The sequence below is a fragment of the Schistocerca nitens genome, chromosome 9 (genome assembly GCF_023898315.1).
Source record: "Schistocerca nitens isolate TAMUIC-IGC-003100 chromosome 9, iqSchNite1.1, whole genome shotgun sequence".
Classification (NCBI taxonomy): Eukaryota; Metazoa; Arthropoda; class Insecta; order Orthoptera; family Acrididae; genus Schistocerca; species Schistocerca nitens.
Window position 1 is genome coordinate 496,154,066 of NC_064622.1, and position 20,200 is coordinate 496,174,265.

The following is a 20,200-nucleotide window of genomic DNA, read 5'->3' on the forward strand; positions in this document are numbered from 1 at the left end:
CCCACACCGTAATCCACTACTCACAAACCTACGACAGAGCGCACACTTTTCACTCATAGTAAATTTTACAGTTACTGAAAAAAAAACTATACGTCTACGTTACCTAAGTTCACTTACACCGGTAGAACTACACTCCTGGAAATGGAAAAAAGAACATATTGACACCGGTGTGTCAGACCCACCATACTTGCTCCGGACACTGCGAGAGGGCTGTACAAGCAATGATCACACGCACGGCACAGCGGACACACCAGGAACCGCGGTGTTGGCCGTCGAATGGCGCTAGCTGCGCAGCATTTGTGCACCGCCGCCGTCAGTGTCAGCCAGTTTGCCGTGGCATACGGAGCTCCATCGCAGTCTTTAACACTGGTAGCATGCCGCGACAGCGTGGACATGAACCGTATGTGCAGTTGACGGACTTTGAGCGAGGGCGTATAGTGGGCATGCGGGAGGCCGGGTGGACTTAGCGCCGAATTGCTCAACACGTGGGGCGTGAGGTCTCCACAGTACATCGATGTTGTCGCCAGTGGTCGGCGGAAGGTGCACGTGCCCGTCGACCTGGGACCGGACCGCAGCGACGCACGGATGCACGCCAAGACCGTAGGATCCTACGCAGTGCCGTAGGGGACCGCACCGCCACTTCTCAGTAAATTAGGGACACTGTTGCTCCTGGGGTATCGGCGAGGACCTTTCGCAACCGTCTCCATGAAGCTGGGCTACGGTCCCGCACACCGTTAGGCCGTCTTCCGCTCACGGCCCAACATCGTGCAGCCCGCCTCCAGTGGTGTCGCGACAGGCGTGAATGGAGGGACGAATGGAGACGTGTCGTCTTCAGCGATGAGAGTCGCTTCTGCCTTGGTGCCAATGATGGTCGTATGCGTGTTTGGCGCCGTGCAGGTGAGCGCCACAATCAGGACTGCATACGACCGAGGCACACAGGGCCAACACCCGGCATCATGGTGTGGGGAGCGATCTCCTACACTGGCCGTACACCACTGGTGATCGTCGAGGGGACACTGAATAGTGCACGGTACATCCAAACCGTCATCGAACCCATCGTTCTACTATTCCTAGACCGGCAAGGGAACTTGCTGTTCCAACAGGACAATGCACGTCCGCATGTATCCCGTGCCACCCAACGTGCTCTAGAAGGTGTAAGTCAACTACCCTGGCCAGCAAGATCTCCGGATCTGTCCCCCATTGAGCATGTTTTGGACTGGATGAAGCGTCGTCTCACGCGGTCTGCACGTCCAGCACGAACGCTGGTCCAACTGAGGCGCCAGGTGGAAATGGCATGGCAAGCCGTTCCACAGGACTACATCCAGCATCTCTACGATCGTCTCCATGGGAGAATAGCAGCCTACATTGCTGCGAAAGGTGGATATACACTGTACTAGTGCCGACATTGTGCATGCTCTGTTGCCTGTGTCTATGTGCCTGTGGTTCTGTCAGTGTAATCATGTGATGTATCTGACCCCAGGAATGTGTCAATAAAGTTTCCCCTTCCTGGGACAATGAATTCACGGTGTTCTTATTTCAATTTCCAGGAGTGTATTTAAGAACTAACAATAATGGTCTCGAAATTCTCTGCCTACTAAGAAAGCAGCTACTTGTATTAATACTACTACAACACAGCCGATACCAATTCCAGCAAAACTTCACAAAATTATTAGCTACAACCAACAAATTAAAACTACCACTGTAACACTAAGCGAAGTTAAAACACTATATGAAAATTTTACTGAAATATTTCACTAGAAAGAATAATAAACATCAGTTGAAAACTCAAGCACGAAAATTACTAACGACTTCAACACACTGAAAACATTCTAAAACACAGCGAGCTAACGATTACAAAAGTTTATTAAGTCGTTATTTCGCCACAAACGGCACGCAACACCGTTGAAATCTTTTAAATTTAATAACTGTATTACAGAGCACAAATAAGTTTGTCAGTACTTAGCTTATAACCGCTACAGCTGCAGTGCACGCCGCAAAATGTTACGTTTTAGAACAGTTAGTTTAATTCTGAAGACGACGCTCATAGTAGCGTCGAAACCTGGTCAATTTTGACTTAATATTTGTGACCGAGGGCTTATTTGTTCTAGCATAATAATATGGAGTATTGCGACCCTGCTTTCAGAAAAAAAAGTGTTGCAGTACTTACTTAACGCCCATCGTATTATGATCGTTGCTTCTCAGTAGACATCCCACCTCTCTCTCTCTCTCTCTCTCTCTCTCTCTCTCTCTCTTCTCCCTCGCTACATTTTAATCATTCATTTTTCTTCTCGAATGCCTCATAAACCGATTGTGATAAATATGTTAAGCTTACAACTGACATGTAATAAGAAGTGAGTCAGTCACCGTTTTGTGCGTCCAGTGTCTCGGCTCCTCTTGCAGTTACTGCTGCGCCGGCCACACTCCTTGGGTTCCACCGTACAGAGCCAGCGGCACGTCTGCTTCGCCTTGCGGTCGCCAGGTGTCATCCCAATCAGAACGTTTGCGACCACTGCAACCCATCGCGCGACGGCCGAAAAATATGAACACACATATAAAATGGCACACAGAGCTAACGGAAAGTTTGAGCACTCTAGTGAGAGTCAAGAAAGCCATAAACTTTAGTCCTCCACGCACTCACACACACACACACACACACACACACACACACACACTGGCCCCCAAACATGTGTACGCACACACACAAACCTTGCCTACACTCCCTTTGTAAAAACTGCAACATCCAGAAATAGCAAGCACACTACACATCCGCAGCAAGTAATCGGCCCTACGAACATGTATAAAATACAAACACGTTTGCAGACACACTATAGCATTTATATCTTTGCCCAGTACAAGGTATAAAAGGGATGGGCTTTGACAGAGCTGTTATCTGTACTCAAGTGGTGTGAAAAGGATTCTGACGTGATTATGCCCACACGATGGGAATCAGCAGACTTTGAACGCGGAATGCTACTTGGAGCTAGAAGCATCGCCCCTGAAACTTAAGAAACATTCAGCACTGCAGTTCCAAACACGTAATTGGGAGGTTTCTGTTGATAGCACAGGTGAATGCCAGAAAAGGGAATCCCCTTCGAAACATTTCTCCCTCCCAGCCACTTCCTACCTTACTGTCGGCTCGTCTGCCACTTGGCTGGAAAGGCTTCGGACTAAGACTCGAACAGTTCACTGTGCTCTTTGATGCAGAGAATTAAACGTGTAAAAGACTCACCTGACCGTCTGGTTTTGACCTTGGAGCAGATTGCAAGGTCTAAGCCAGAGACTGAGACAATTCAACGCTGGTATCAGATGCGAATTAGTCCATCTCCGCCATCAGGCAAAGGATTTTAGGGTTCACCTTGATAGGTCCGGCGTGCACTACATGCAGAAAGTGGCTGCTGCGGTAGTGGATTACGTGTGGCGTGCGCATGGAGGTTTCTTGGGTTACAGAAATCCCCCTTTTCGGATTATAGCCGAATTGCCTACCTAATTCGAAAATACACCAGCAACAATGTCCTCAGAGAACTCTTCTCTTCCAGATCCGATGTAGAGCGGATTTATATTATATTACTAAACTGCAGTTGCATCCAAGGAAAGGTGCCTGAATTAGTATCGTGTATTGAAAATTGTAGTGCACACTTACACTGCGCTGAGTAAAGACGTGGGACACCTCCTAATACCATGTCGGACCTCCTTTTGCCCGAAATAGGCAGCAACTAGACATGAAAAGAATATCGGACCACTCTTCGAACGTCCAGGTGGCATGTTGACAGCTCACTCTAGACGTTCCCTTCTGTAAAGACGCGTCAGAGGTACACATACAGTAGAGTGCACTCTACCGAAGGCTTCTGTACACCGTTTTCTTCGCTACAGCACGTCCAGGACGACTCACATTAAGCCATAGAGTGGCGGGGTTTCGGGTTCCGCTAAATAGGTCAGCTGTCCACTACACACAGGAGGCAGCTACACGGGTAGCAAGGGCTGTGTGGCGTGACCTGGGCAGTTTTTTAGGTTAGACAGCCTCGGGAAAGATCAAAAAGGGCTCCAAAGGTACAGGGCAGATAAAAGACGAAAATCGACCAAGCAACAGTCGGTATTGTAGTTGTTAATTGTCGTAGCTGTGTTGGGAAAGTACCAGAGCTTCAAGCGCTGATAGAAAGCTGAAGCTGGAATCGTTATAGGAACAGAAAGCTGCTAAACCCGGAGATAAATTCTGCCGAAAATTTTACAGAGGTGCAAACCGTGTTCAGAAAGTATAGATTAAATAAAGTAGGTGGTGTTGTGTTTGTGTCTGTTGGTAGTAGTTTATCTTGTAGTGAAGTTGAAATAGATAGTTCCTTCGAATTACTATGGGTAGAGGTTATACTCAACAGCCGTAGCAAAATAATAATTGGTTCCTTCTGCCGGCCACCCGACTCAGGTGATATAATAGCTGAACGCTTCAAAGAAAACTTGAATCTCATTACAAATTAGTACCCCACTCATACAGTTATAATTGGTGGAGACTTCAATCTACCCACGATTTGTTGGCGAAAGTACATGTTCAAAGCCGGTGGTAAGCAGAAAACATCTTCCGAAATTGTACTAAATGCTTTCTCTGAGAATTACTTTGAACAATTAGCTCATGAGCCCACACGATTTGTAAATGTTTGCGAAAACGGACTTGACCTCCTAGCCACAAATAGTCGTGATCTAATAGAGAGCGTCACGACGGATACAGGGATTAGTGAACACAAGGTCATTGTAGCGAGGCTCAAAACCATGTCAACAAAAACCACTAAAAATAAACGCAAAATATATCTGTTTAAAACAGCACATAAAAGTTCGCTTGATGCCTTCCTAAGAGAGAGTCTCCATTCCTTCCAAGCTAATTATGTAAGTGTAGACCAGATATGGCTCTAATTCAAAGATACGGTATTGACATAAATAGGTAGATTCATACCGCATAAGTTAATAAGAGACGGGACTGTTCCACCATGGTACACAAAACACGTCGGAACATTGTTGCAGAAGCAAAGAAAAAGACATGCCAAATTTAGAAGAACGCAAAATCCCCAAGACTGGCTAAGTTTCACGGAAGCTCGAAATTTAGTCCGGACGTCAATGCGAGATACTTTTAATAGTTTCCACAATGAAATATTGTCTCAAAATATGGTAGAAAACCCAAAGAGATTCTGGTCGTATGTAAAGTACACCAGTGTCAAAAAACAGTAAATACCGTCACTGCGATATAGCGATGGAAATGTTAGCGATGATGGTGCCACCAAAGCGGAGTTACTAAATACAGTTTTCAGTAATTCCTTCATGAAAGAAGACGAACTAAATACTCCAGGATTTGAAACTATAACAGTTGTTAGCATGAGTGACATAAAAGTAGATACCTTACGTGTTGCGAAACAACTCAAATCACTTAAGAAAGGCAAGTTTTCCAGTCCAGGTGGGTATACCAATCAGGTTCCTTTCAGAGTTTGCAGACACAATAGCGCCTTTCTTAGCAATCATATAGAATCGCTCACTTAACGAAATGTCTGTTCCTAAAGACTGGGAAGTAGCACAGGTCACTCCAATATTCAAGCAAGGAAATAGGAGTAACCCATTGAATTACAGACCCATATCACTCACCTCAATTGGCAGTAGGATTTTGGAGCATATACTGTACTCGAACATTATGAATCGCCTTGAAGAAAATGACTTATTGATACATAAAATGACTTATTGATACATAACCAACACGGATTCAGAAAATATCGTTCTTGTGCAACACAGATAGCTCTTTATTCCCATGAAGTAATGAGTGCTATCGACAAGGGATCTCAGACCGATTACATACTCCTAGATTTCCAGAAGGCTTTTGATACCGTTCCTCACAAGCGACTATTAATCAAATTGCGTGCATATGGAGTATCGTCTCAGTTGTCTGACTGGATTCGTGATTTCCTCTCGGAGAGGTCACAGTTCGTAGTGACAGACGGTAAATCATCGATTAGAAGAGAAGTGATATCTGGCGTTCCGCAAGGTAGTGTCATAGGCCCTCTGCTGCTCCTGATTTACATAAATGATCTAGGTGATAATCTGAGCAGCCCCCTTAGGTTTTTTGCAGATGACGCTGTAATTTACCGTCTAGTAAAATCATCAGACGATCAATTCCAATTGAAAATGATCTAGAGAGATTTTCTGTATGGTGCGAAAAGTGGCAATTAGCACTAAACAAAGAAAAGTGCGAAGTCATCCAGATGGGTACTAAAAGAAATCCGATAAATTTTGGGTATACGATAAATCGCACAAATTTAGGGGCAGTAAATTCGACTAAATACCTAGAAACTACAATTACGAGCAACTCAAATTGGAAAGACAACATAGATAATATTGTGGGGTAGGCTAAATAAAGACTCCGCTGTGTTGGCAGAACACTTAAAATATGCGACAAACCCACTAAAGAGACAGCCTACATTGCTGGAATATTGCTGCGCGGTATGGGATCCTTACCAGGTAGGACGTCGAAAAAGAGCAAAAAAGGGCAGCTCATTTCGTGTTATCGCGCAATAGTGGTGACACTCACCGAAACAAAGGCGGTTTGCTTTGCTGCGAAATCTACTTGCGAAATTTCAATCACAATCTTCCGAATGCGAAAATATTTTGTCGACACCCACCTACGTAGGGAGAAATGATCATCATAATAAAATAAGAGAAATCAGAGCTCGAACGGAAAGATTTAGGTGTTCCTTTTTCCCACGCGGCATTCGAGAGTGGAATGGTAGAGAAGTAGTATGAAAATGGTTCAATGAACCCTCTGCGAGGCACTTAAGTGTGGATTGCGGAGTAACGATGGAGATGTAGATGTAGATGTAGATCAGGGCTCCTCAGTTTGCGACTCTCCTGCTTCCACTCTTCCCACGGCCCTCAACCTCAGAGAGGCTGGTAGAGCTCTTCTCTGCGCCTACTGAACCGTCTGTGACTGTGTACACAGCGACTGTGGATGTGGGACTTCTTGGCAGACACTATCCCGTTTGATTGCTACCCTGACGTCATCACTGGCGTGGTTGTATATAGACCAGAATGCCATCTTTCGTGCAGTACACGATCGTATGGACACCTCTTGACAGTTTGTATGATTATATCGCGAATTAGACACAGCACGAGGAAATAGTGGTTTGTTGCTTTAATTTTGGACACCAGTGTATGTTACCCTTTCCGTGTAATCCTTTGTGAAACTCTCGCTAAGCAGAGACGCTTAGTTACCATAACAGAGAACAATTAACGCATGAAAACATAATAGGAAGTCACAATCTCTGTCTTCCCCTACAATTTTTACACTCTACAGCTCCCTCTACTACGATGGAGGTTACTCCCTAATATCTTGATATATATCCTATAATCCTGTCCCTTCATACCATATCGCAAAAACTTTGATTTGCTTCTTTTTCAGTTTCCTCTAGTTAATGAATTACTTTCTTATATTGCTGTACTTTAGACATATAAGGGACAGCAAAATCAAAACAAGACAGTTCGAAAACAGAAACTAAACTCTTCATTATTTGAAAAGTAACTGACATAGCTGTTAAAATATTTATCCCAATGTGAGACGAGGTGGTCGCCTTCTGTATCCGCGCCGGCCGAAGTGGCCGAGCGGTTCTAGGCGCTTCAGTCTGGAACCGCGTGACCGCTACGGTCGCAGGTTCGAATCCTGCCTCGGGCATGGATGTGTGTGTGATGTCCTTAGGTTAGTTAGGTTTAAGTAGGTCTAAGTTCTAGGGGATTGATGACCTTGGTAGTGCTCACAGCCATTTGAACCATTTGAACACCCCCCCCCCCCCCCCCCGCCTTTCTTCCCTTGTATCCTTCCTGCTGGGAGATCCTCCCAGTTTGATCTTTGTAATCAGTGTGCTACGTCATTGTTGTGTCCGGTACTGTTCTACAATGACATCAAGTGCTGTCATTTTAATCTACATGTGCATCTACATTTACACTCCGCAAGCCACCCAACGGTGTGTGGCGGAGGGCACTTTACGTGCCACTGTCATTACCTCTCTTTCCTGTTCCAGTCGCGTATGGTTCGCGGGAAGAACGACTGTCTGAAAGCCTCCGTGCGCCCTCGAATCTCTCTAATTTCACATTCGTGATCTCCTCGGGAGGTATAAGTAGGGGGAAGCAATATATTCGATACCTCAGCCAGAAACGCATCCTCTCGAAACCTGGCGAGCAAGCTACACCGCGATGCAGAGCGCCTCTCTTGTTGCAGAGTCTGCCACTTGAGTTTGCTAAACATCTCCGTAACGCTATCACGGTTACCAAATAACCCTGTGACGAAACGCGCCGCTCTTCTTTGGATCTTCTCTATCTCCTCCATCAACCCGATCTGGTACGGATCCCACACTGATGAGCAATACTCAAGTATAGGTCGAACGAGTGTTTTGTAAGCCACCTCCTTTGTTGATGGACTATATTTTCTAAGGACTCTCCCAATGAATCTCAACCTGGTACCCGCCTTACCAACAATTAATTTTATATGATCATTCCACTTCAAATCGTTCCGCACGCATACTCCCAGATATTTTACAGAAGTAACTGCTACCAGTGGTTGTTCCGCTATCATATAATCATACAATAAAGGATCCTTATTTCTATGTATTCGCAATACATTACATTTGTCTATGTTACGGGTCAGTTGTCCCTCCCTGCACCAAGTGCCTGCTGCAGATCTTCCTGCATTTCGCTACAATTTTATAATGCTGCAACTTCTCTGTGTACTACAGCAACATCCGCGAAAAGCCGCATGGAATTTCCGACACTATCTACTAGGTCATTTATATATATTGTGAAAAGCAATGGTCCTATAACACTCCCTTGTGGCACGCCAGAAGTTACTTTAACGTCTGTAGACGTCTTTCCATTGAGAACAACATGCTGTGTTCTGTTTGCTAAAAACTCTTCAATGCAGCCACACAGCTGGTCTGATATTCCGTAGGCTCTCACTTTGTTTATCAGGCAACAGTGCGGAACTGTATCGAATGCCTTCCGGAAGTCAAGGAAAATAGCATCTACGTGGGAGCCTGTATCTAATATTTTCTGGGTCTCATGAACAAATAAAGCGAGTTGGGTCTCACACGACCGCTGTTTCCGTAATCCATGATGATTCCTACATAGTAGATTTTGGGTTGCCAAAAACGACATGATACGCGAGCAAAAAACATGTTCTAAAATTCTACAACAGATCGACATCAGAGATATAGGTCTATAGCTTTACGCATCTGCTCGACGACCCTTCTTGAAAACTGGGACTACCTGTGCTCTTTTCCAATCATTTCGAACCTTCCGTTCCTCTAGAGACTTGCGGTACACAGCTGTTAGAAGGGGGGCAAGTTCTTTCGCGTACTCTGTGTAGAATCGAATTGGTATCCCGTCAGGTCCAGTGGACTTTCCTCTGTTGAGTGATTCCAGTTGCTTTTCTATTCCTTGGACACTTATTTCGATGTCAGCCATTTTTTCGTTTGTGCGAGGATTTAGAGAAGGAACTGCAGTGCGGTCTTCCTCTGTGAAACAGCTTTGGAAAAAGGTGTTTAGTACTTCAGCTTTACGCGTGTCATCCTCTATTTCAATGCCATCATCATCCCGGAGTGTCTGGATATGCTGTTTCGAGCCACTTACTGATTTAACGTAAGACCAGAACTTCCTAGGCTTTTCTGTCAAGTCGGTACAAAGAATTTTACTTTCGAATTCACTGAACGCTTCACGCATAGCCCTCCTTACGCTAACTTTGACATCGTTTAGCTTCTGTCTGAGTCCTGTACTGGACTTGTACTCAGTGTTGCCGTCTGTGATTTTTTTGTGATATTCCACCCGTCGCCACTTTTATGCTCCAGCTGTACTTTACCTTGTGTTTTTTAATCGTCACAGTGAGTCGTTTTTTGTGTACACTCCTTTTTTTAGATTTTTATCTCCATTAATGCAGTCACCCCCTTTGTATTTTATATTCCATTATGTTATCCCCTTTTTTTTATATCTCTGTCTAACGATATTTTCTCTTTATGTTGTTTTAAATGTCTCCACGTTGTGTACTTACTGTCTCTCACATGAAGAGCATGGCCTATACTGCTGCCAGCCTGCCCCAGATGGGGAAATTCAACAAAGAAAAAAAGAGAGGCAGACATTGCCTTCATTGAAAAATATATGAGGTATGGAGGATGTGTAAAGATTTTCAAATAACTTCCGGGAATTCAGCCAGGTAGCACTTTCAGCGACCGCCGATATTTCGGCCGGAGAACACCCCGCCATTTTCAAGGCAAACTGCAACGGACAGGCGGCGTACATGCAAATTTAATACCTCGGTTCTCCGACAGAAGCAGGAAAGATAACACACACACACACACACACACTGAACACTAGTGCCACCAAAGATGACCAAAGTCAGAGCTATCGATAGTGAGACTATGAATTCGCAGGTGAGGCAGCATTGACTCTGTTCCTCTGTTTTTTGACAAGGGAGAGAGCCGGATTCCAAACAGAGTTTAAACAGAAACCTCCATCGAGGTTGCTCGCTAATTTAATCTCAACTGCCTCCCTAATAACACTGTCCCAATAGCTGGACGTGCATGCCAATATCCCGGTGTTATTATATAACATGGGGTGACCAGTATCCAAGCAATGTTCGGCAATTGCAGATCTATTTGGCTGCTGTAATCGTGTGTGCCGTTTATGCTCAGTACATCTGTCCTCCACGGTCCTGATAGTTTGACCAATATATGCCATGCCGCAGCTACAAGGAATACGATATACACCCGCCTTACGCAGTCCAAGATCATCCTTTACGGAACTCAAAAGTGCTCTAATTTTAGATGGAGGTCGGAAAACACATTTCACATCGTATATCCGTAAAATACGACCGATCTTATTGGACGTGTTCCCTACGTAAGGCAAAAAGGCAGTAGACTTAAGTGTTGACTCAGAATTATCATCAATCACCCGATGTACAGTTGGTCGATAGCGCAACGCACGTTCAATCTGTCTATCACTATAACCATTTTGACGAAATGTAACATCAAGATGGGACAGCTCAGCTGGCAAAGTCTCAGCGTCAGAAACGACATGTGCCCTGTGTTCCAAGGTACGAAGTACCCCTTCACGCTGAGCCGAATGGTGACAACTATTTGCTTGTAAGTACAAGTCGGTGTGAGTACGTTTCCTCTAGATTGCATGTCCCAATGATCCATCATCCTTCCTCCTAACCAACACGTCGAGAAAGGGAAGGCAACCATCCTCTTCCACCTCCATCGTAAAACGAATGTTCGGGTGGATCGAGTTCAGATGTTCTAGAAAGACATTCAAATTCTCCCTACCGTGAGGCCAAACAACGAAGGTATCGTCAACGTATCTAAAGAAACAGGCGGGTTTTAAAGGCGCCGACTCCAATGCACGTTCCTCGAAGTCTTCCATAAATAAATTTGCGATCACAGGAGACAACGGACTACCCATCGCAACTCCATCTGTCTGCTCGTAATACTGGTCATTAAATAAAAAGTAGGTGGATGTCAACACATGCCTAAAGAGATTAGTTAAATCAGCATTGTTCAGTGTGTGTGTGTGTGTGTGTGTTATCTTTCCTGCTTCTGTCGGAGAACCGAGGTATTAAATTTGCATGTACGCCGCCTGTCCGTTGCAGTTTGCCTTGAAAATGGCGGGGTGTTCTCCCGCCGAAATATCGGCGGTCGCTGAAAGTGTTACCTGGCTGAATTCCCGGAAGTTATTTGAAAGTTGTATACGCCAGGAGAAACTCAGGTCTCACATTGTTTACCTCTAGGGGGAGGAAATGTATCGGTGTTTACGTAAGTTGGATAAACTTCGTAGCTGTCGAGTTAGACTGCAATGTGCTTTGTCGTTTTTATTGAGGTGTCGTGATGAAAATCATGTCCCAACATTTGCTAAGGTTGTGCACCATATTAATTCTCCTGCCGCCAATCGTATCAAGCAACGTGCTGGCTTGGCTCTTGTTCGCGAAAGGATTCGTTTTACTCGTCGACGTTTGAATTCTGTTTCCAAAGAATTGTATCGTTTTCATTTAATGGTTGCATCTGAAGTCTCTGATTTCACTTGGGATTGGTTGGACGGTGCCTCATGGACCCAAGCTGACTGGGAGTACAACTCCGTTACTGCCCGGCATTTGGCAAAGTTTGAACGTTTTCATCGCGCGGAGTCGGATGTTATATCTCGACGTTCTGTGATAAATCTCACAGAGAAATCTTTTGACGACGCAACCTTATCCGTGCTAGGGAAGGGTTTAAACTTTGCACCCACTCCGAAGAATTTGCCGGTAGTTGATTTTATTAGTTCAATTGAACAGGCAGTTTGCAAACTACCTCCTGACGCTGCAGAGGAAGTTAGGAGGGAGGCATGCCGTGTTTTGACTAGGGCTTGTCCACCCAAGAGTAATGTAACAGCAGCAGAGAGGGCTGCTTTACGCTCTCTCAGAGTTGATCCCAGTATTGTTATTTTACCTGCTGACAAGGGCAATGCCACCGTTGTTTTAAATAAACATGATTATGTACAAAAGATGCAACGTTTACTATCTGATTCAGCGTCTCGCAGAATCGATGCTGACCCCACGAAAAGTGTTGAGAGAAAGACCAACAGCCTCCTGAAGAAAAGTGGTTTGTCGCAGGACACAATGAAGAGGCTTAACACCTATAGTGCCGTTCCCCCTAGGTTATATGGCCTTCCAAAGGTTCATAAGGAAGGGGTTCCTTTCCGTCCTATAGTGAGTAACATCAGCGCCCCGACATATCGTGTATCCAAGCATCTTGCTTCTCTGTTGAGTCCACAAGTAGGACGGTGTGAACATCATATCAGGAACTCAGCTGACTTTTTACGTCGTTTGGACGGGCTGAGGCTGAATGACTCTGATATTTTAGTGAGTTTCGATGTGGTCCCTTTCTTCACTCGTGTTAATCTGTCTGATTCGTTGCGGTTAATTGAAGCCAGGTTTGCTGCTGATCTAACTAATCTCTTTAGGCATGTGTTGACATCCACTTACTTTTTATTTAATGACCAGTATTACGAGCGGACAGATGGAGTTGCGATGGGTAGTCCGTTGTCTCCTGTGATCGCAAATTTATTTATGGAAGACTTCGAGGAACGTGCATTGGAGTCGGCGCCTTTAAAACCCGCCTGTTTCTTTAGATACGTTGACGATACCTTCGTTGTTTGGCCTCACGGTAGGGAGAATTTGAATGTCTTTCTAGAACATCTGAACTCGATCCACCCGAACATTCGTTTTACGATGGAGGTGGAAGAGGATGGTTGCCTTCCCTTTCTCGACGTGTTGGTTAGGAGGAAGGATGATGGATCATTGGGACATGCAGTCTACAGGAAACGTACGCACACCGACTTGTACTGACAAGCTAAAAGTTGTCACCATTCGGCTCAGCGTGAAGGGGTACTTCGTACCTTGGAACACAGGGCACATGTCGTTTCTGACGCTGAGACTTTGCCAGCTGAGCTGTCCCATCTTGATGTTACATTTCGTCAAAATGGTTATAGTGATAGACAGATTGAACGTGCGTTGCGCTATCGACCAACTGTACATCGGGTGATTGATGATAATTCTGAGTCAACACTTAAGTCTACTGCCTTTTTGCCTTACGTAGGGAACACGTCCAATAAGATCGGTCGTATTTTACGGATATACGATGTGAAATGTGTTTTCCGACCTCCATCTAAAATTAGAGCACTTTTGAGTTCCGTAAAGGATGAGCTTGGACTGTGTAAGGCGGGTGTATATCGTATTCCTTGTAGCTGCGGCATGGCATATATTGGTCAAACTATCAGGACCGTGGAGGACAGATGTACTGAGCATAAACGGCACACACGATTACAGCAGCCAAATAGATCTGCAATTGCCGAACATTGCTTGGATACTGGTCACCCCATGTTATATAATAACACCGGGATATTGGCATGCACGTCCAGCTATTGGGACAGTGTCATTAGGGAGGCAGTTGAGATTAAATTAGCGAGCAACCTCGATGGAGGTTTCTGTTTAAACTCTGTTTGGAATCCGACTCTCTCCCTTGTCAAAAAACAGAGGAACAGAGTCAATGCTGCCTCACCTGCGAATTCATAGTCTCACTATCGATAGCTCTGACTTTGGTCATCTTTGGTGGCACTAGTGTTCAGTGTGTGTGTGTGTGTGTTATCTTTCCTGCTTCTGTCGGAGAACCGAGGTATTAAATTTGCATGTACGCCGCCTGTCCGTTGCAGTTTGCCTTGAAAATGGCGGGGTGTTCTCCGGCCGAAATATCGGCGGTCGCTGAAAGTGTTACCTGGCTGAATTCCCGAAAGTTATTTGAAAGTTGTATACGCCAGGAGAAACTCAGGTCTCACGATGTGTAAAGAGTTTGCAATGAATGTTTTCCAGTATACTCGATACGATCTTGCCAACATGTGGATTGACATTTTGTTGGCAGGTTGTTTAGACTATGCTAGAAAAGTTTCACTAGAAAAACCTTACACGTCCTCCATACCTCAATATTCGATTTCCATATTTTTGGAGTTGTCAAGAAGGACATTTGAGGCCATAGATTTGCTTCAGACGAAAAAGTGCGCTCTTGGGAACTATCATGAATCCGTAGAAAAGTGCAAACTTTTTCCATGAAGGCACTGAACACCACAGTTTACTTACTTTTTTTTTCAATATATCTGCTTTTCATTTGACTGCCCCTTATATACTGCACTGTTATTGTTATTAAAATAGTATGCATGTGGCATATTAAATGTGAGGATGACAGCAAGATAAATTTCGCGATGAGGGGAGGGGGGGAGGGGGGAAATAAACAATAACAAAGTATGAACGCTCCTTCCCCTCCCCAGTACCAAACACGTGTTCTACAGCTGCTGGTTTTAGGGTAAATAATAGTAGATTAAGACAGGAATAATTTTTAGCAAAGTCAGCTAAGGAAACGAATTGTAAATTGATTGCTTCTGATAATCCTAATTAAAAACAAAAAACAGAAAACTGCGAGTAGGATTCGTGCTCTGAGGGTTCTATGCAAACTTAATTGTATGTATATAGATAATAATAATCATAATTATTATTATTATTGTTACTAGAATTTCGTGTGGACCAGTATGCAAGTTTTTCTGTTGGAGACGACATCAGCGACCTGCGAGTCCTTAAACTGCGCCAGTTGCCCACGTGCTGAAAGTTAACAGAGTAACGTGGAATCCAAACCACGTGTCGTTCCTGGCGACGTCTCACATTGTTGAGAGGTGAAGGGTAGGTTAAAATGAAGACTGAAAAATTCGTGGATCGACCGAGATTCGATCTAGCGACATCTCAGTTTCCAAGCAAGCCCTTTACCGCCTTTTCTTTTGTTAAAAGCTAGAGTGTAAAAAAGTGACCCAGGTAGCGTTCGATCCAACAACCCTTTGTTTCCTAGCCAGACATTTTACCGTTTTTCTACGCTAGGTTAAAAAGCAGAGAGAAAAAAATTGACACAGTCCGTATTCGATCCTACAACTTACTCGCTTCTGACCAGACGTTTTTCGGTCCTTTCCATTATTATTATATTATTATTATTCGAGCCAAAGCAGCCTTGTTTATTATGTAGAGTCAAATTATAAAATAAAAAATATTACACCCAGACCTGTAAGTGAACTATCCAACTCGAGCCCTCCAATGCAAAACTCTACTCACTACACTTCATTTACTTTCATTTTATTTTACTGTTTAATGCTGAATATCTGTACTGTTATGTATCCACTACCCATCAGACAGCAATGTCCATCTCTCACATGAATGTTCGTATGCAGTTGTGAAACAGAGCAAGACATTACAAGCCTCTAGCATTCGCACCTGGCCTCAGCCTAAGCCCTGCCGATGAAACGTAGGGTGAGCATGTTGTCAAAAGAATCCTGAAAGCGGCTGGCTGCTCCAGTAGGCGGAATGCTTGTACTGGTGAAACGCAAATTGATGGTTCCCCCATCACCAGAGACCGCGGAATGTTCAAAATAACCGAGCACCCAGATTACTGTATTGTTTTTCGTTTTCTGAAAAAATAAAGTTGCAAGCCGCAGAATGATATCAGTGGTGTACACGGAGTCAATAGATCTGGTATGGAAAGCCAAGTGTCTCCGGAGCCATTATCAGTTTGCTAAATGTCCACAGCAGGTAAGTCGATGCTGGATGCTGCCTATAAGAGCATATTTACTACATTTGTGTGTGTTACCGATTCAGTCCGATGCTAATGGTCATCACTGGGGATCAAATTATTTACCGCTCTGTACAAAGAAGAAACAATTGTCATGGGAAGAAACGGAAAACTAACACTGTTCCACACTTTCAAATAACTTCCGGGAATTCAGCCAGGTAACACTCTCAGCCACCGCCGATATTTCGGCGGGAGAACACCGCGCTATTTTCAACGCAAACTGCAACGGACAGGCGGCGTACATGCAAATTTAAAACCTCGGTTCTCGGACTGAAGCAGGAAAGATAACACACACACTGAACACTAGTGCCACATAAGATGACCAAAGTCAGAGCTATCGATAGTGAGACTATGAATTCGCAGGTGAGGTAGCATTGACTCTGCCCCTCTGTGTTTAACAAGGGAGAGAGCCGGATTCCAAACAGAGTTTAAACAGAAACCTCCATCCCTGTTAACGAGGTTGCTCGCTAATTTAATCTCAACTGTGTCCCTAATAACATTGTCCCAACAGCTGGACGTGCATGCCAATATCTCGGTGTTATTACATAACATGGGGTGACCAGATCCAAGCAATGTTCGGCAATAGCAGTTCTACATGGCTGCTGTAATCGTGTGTGCCGTTTATGCTCAGTACATAAGTTAGGTTAGTTATGTTTAAGTAGTTCTAAGTTCTAGGGGACTGATGACCATAGATGTTAACTCCCATAGTGCTCAGAGCCATTTGAACCATTTTTTTTTTTTTTTGTTTTTTGTTAGGAGGGAGGCATGCCGTGTTTTGACTAGGGCTCGTCTACCCAAGAGTAATGTAACATCAGCAGAGAGGGCTGCTTTACGCTCTCTCAGAGTTGATCCCAGTATTGTTATTTTACCTGCTGACAAGGGCAATGCCACCGTTGTTTTAAATAAACATGATTATGTACAAAAGACGCAACGTTTACTATCTGAATCAGCGTATCGCAGAATCGATGCTGAACCCACGAAAAGTGTTGAGAGAAAGATCAACAGCCTCCTGAAGAAAAGTGGTTTGTCGCAGGACACTATCAAGTCTTAACACCTATAGTGCTGTTCCCCCTAGGTCATGTGGCCTTCCGAAGGTTCACAAGAAAGGGGTTCCTTTTCGTCCTATAGTGAGTAACATCGGCGCTCCGACATATCGTGTAGCCAAGTATATTGGTTCTCTGTTGAGTCCATAAATAGGTCGGTGTGAACATCATATCAGGAACTCAGCTGATTTTTTACGTCGTTTGGAGGGACTGAGGCTGAATGACTCTGATATTTTAGTGAGTTTCGATGTGGTCTCTCTCTTCACTCGTGTTCCTCTGTCTGATTCGTTGCGGTTAATTGAAGCCAGGTTTGCTGCTGATTTAACTAATCTCTTTAGGCATGTGTCGCCATCAACTTATTTTTTATTTGATGACCAGTATTACGAGCACACAGATGGAGTTGCGATGGGTAGTCCGTTGTCGCCTGTGATCGCAAATATGTTTATGGAAGACTTCGAGGAACGTGCATTGGAGTCGGCGCCTTTGAAACCCGCCTGTTTCTTTAGATACGTTGACGATACCTTCGTTGTTTGGTCTCATGGTAGGGAGAATTTGAATGTCTTCCTAGAACATCTGAACTCGATCCACCCGAATATTCGTTTTACGATGGAGGTGGAAGAGGATGGTTGCCTTCCCTTTCTTGACGTGTTGGTTAGGAGGAAAGATGATGGATCATTGGGACTTGAGTCTACAGGAAACGTACTCACACCGACTTCTACTTACAGGCTAATAGTTGTCACCATCCGGCTCAGCGTGAAGGGGCACTTCGTACCTTGGTACACAGGCCACACGTCGTTTCTGACGCTGAGACTTTGCCAGCTGAGCCGTCCCATCTTGAAGTTACATTTCATCAAAATGGTTATAGTGATAGACAGATTGAACGTGCGTTGCGCTATCGATCAACTGTATATCGGGTTGTTGTTGTTGTGGCCTTCAGTCCTGAGATTGGTTTGATGCAGCTCTCTATGCTACTCTATCCTGGGCAAGCTTCTTCATCTCCCAATGCTTACTGCAACCTACATCCTTCTGTATCTGCTTAGTGTATTCATCTCTAGGTCTCCCTCTGCTATTTTTACCATACACGCTACCCTCCAATACTAAATTTGTGATCCCTTGATGCCTCAGAATATACCCTACCAACCGATCCCTTCTTCTAGTCAAGTTGTGCCACAAATTTCACTTCTCTCCAATTCTATTCAATACCTCCCCATTAGTTACGTGATCTACCCATCCAATCTTCAGCATTCTTCTGTAACACCACATTTCGAAAGCTTCTACTCTCTTCTTGTCCAAACTATTTATCGTCCATGTTTCACTTCCATACATGGCTACACTCCATACAAATACTTTCAGAAACGACTTCCTGACACTTAAATCTATACTCGATGTTAACAAATTCCTCTTCTTCAGAAACGCTTTCCTTGCCATTGCCAGTCTACATTTTATATCCTCTCTACTTCGACCATCATCAGTTATTTTGCTCCCCAAATAGCAAAACTCCTTTACTACTTTAAGTGTCTCATTTCCTAATCCAATTCCCTCAGCATCACCCGATTTAATTCGACAACATTCCATGATCCTCGTTTTGTTTTTGTTGATGTTCATCTTATATCCTCCTTTCGAGACACTGTTCATTCCGTTCAGCAACTCTTCCAAGTCCTTTGCGGTCTCTGACAGAATTACAATGTCATCGGCGAACCTCAACGTTTTTATTTCTTCTCCATGGACTTTAATACCTACTCCGAATTTTTCTTTTGTTTCCTTTACTGCTTGCTCAATATACAGATTGAATAACATCGGGGAGAGGCTACAACCCTGTCTCACTCCCTTCCCAACCGCTGCTTCCCTTTCATGTCCCTCGACTCTTATAACTGCCATCTGCTTTCTGTACAAATTGTAAATAGCCTTTCCCTCCCTGTATTTTACCCCTGCCACCTTTAGAATTTGAAAGAGAGTATTCCAGTCAACATTGTCAAAAGCTTTCTCTAAGTCTACAAATGCTAGAAATGTAGGTTTGCCTTTTCTTAATCTACTTTCTAAGATAAGTCGTACGGTCAGTATTGCCTCACGTGTTCCAACATTTCTGCGGAATCCAAACTGATCTTCGCCAAGGTCGGCTTCTACCAGTTTTTCCATTCGTCTGTAAAGAATTTGCGTTAGTATTTTGCAGCTGTGACTTATTAAACTGATAGTTCGGTAATTTCCACATCTTTCAACACCTGCTTTCTTTGGGATTAGAATTATTATATTCTTCTTGAAGTCTGAGGGTATTTCGCCTGTCTCATACATCTTGCTCACCATATGGTAGAATTTTGTCAGGACTGGCTCTCCCAAGGCCGTCAGTAGTTCTAATGGAATGTTGCTTACTCCCGGGGCCTTGTTTCGACTCAGGTCTTTCAGTGCTCTGTCAAACTCTTCACGCAGTATCGTATCTCCCATTTCATCTTCATCTACATCCTCTTTCATTTCCATAATATTGTCCTCAAGTACATCGCCCATGTATAGACCCTCTATATACTCCTTCCACATTTCTGCTATCCATTCTTTATATAGAACTGAATTTCCTTCTGAGCTCTTGATATTCGTACAAGCGGTTCTCATTTCTCCAAGGTCTCTTTAATTTTCCTGTAGGCAGTATCTATCTTAACCCTAGTGAGATAAGCCTCTACATCCTTACATTTGTCCTCTAGCCATCCCTGCTTAGCAGTTTTGCTCTTCTTGTCGATCTCATTTCTGAGACGTATGTATTCCTTTTTGCCTGCTTCATTTACTGCAATTTTATATTTTCTCCTTTCATCAATTAAATTCAAAATTTCTTCTGTTACCCAAGGATTTCTACTAGCCCTCGTCTTTTTGCCTACTTGATCGTCTGTTGCCTTCACTACTTCATCGCTCAGAGCTACCCATTCTTCTTCTACTGTATTTCTTTCCCCCATTCCTGTCAATTGTTCCCTTATGCTC

At 44.1% G+C, this 20,200-nt stretch overlaps 1 long non-coding RNA gene across 1 annotated transcript in view; it reads right to left on the minus strand.

The window, feature by feature from the left end:
• Positions 1–20,200, minus strand: part of LOC126204456 (uncharacterized) — a 59,022-nt gene that overhangs the window by 21,682 nt on the left and 17,140 nt on the right. The window contains exon 2 of the long non-coding RNA XR_007540512.1: positions 2,365–2,509. This is a non-coding gene — a long non-coding RNA (uncharacterized LOC126204456). The remainder of the gene's footprint in view (positions 1–2,364; positions 2,510–20,200) is intronic.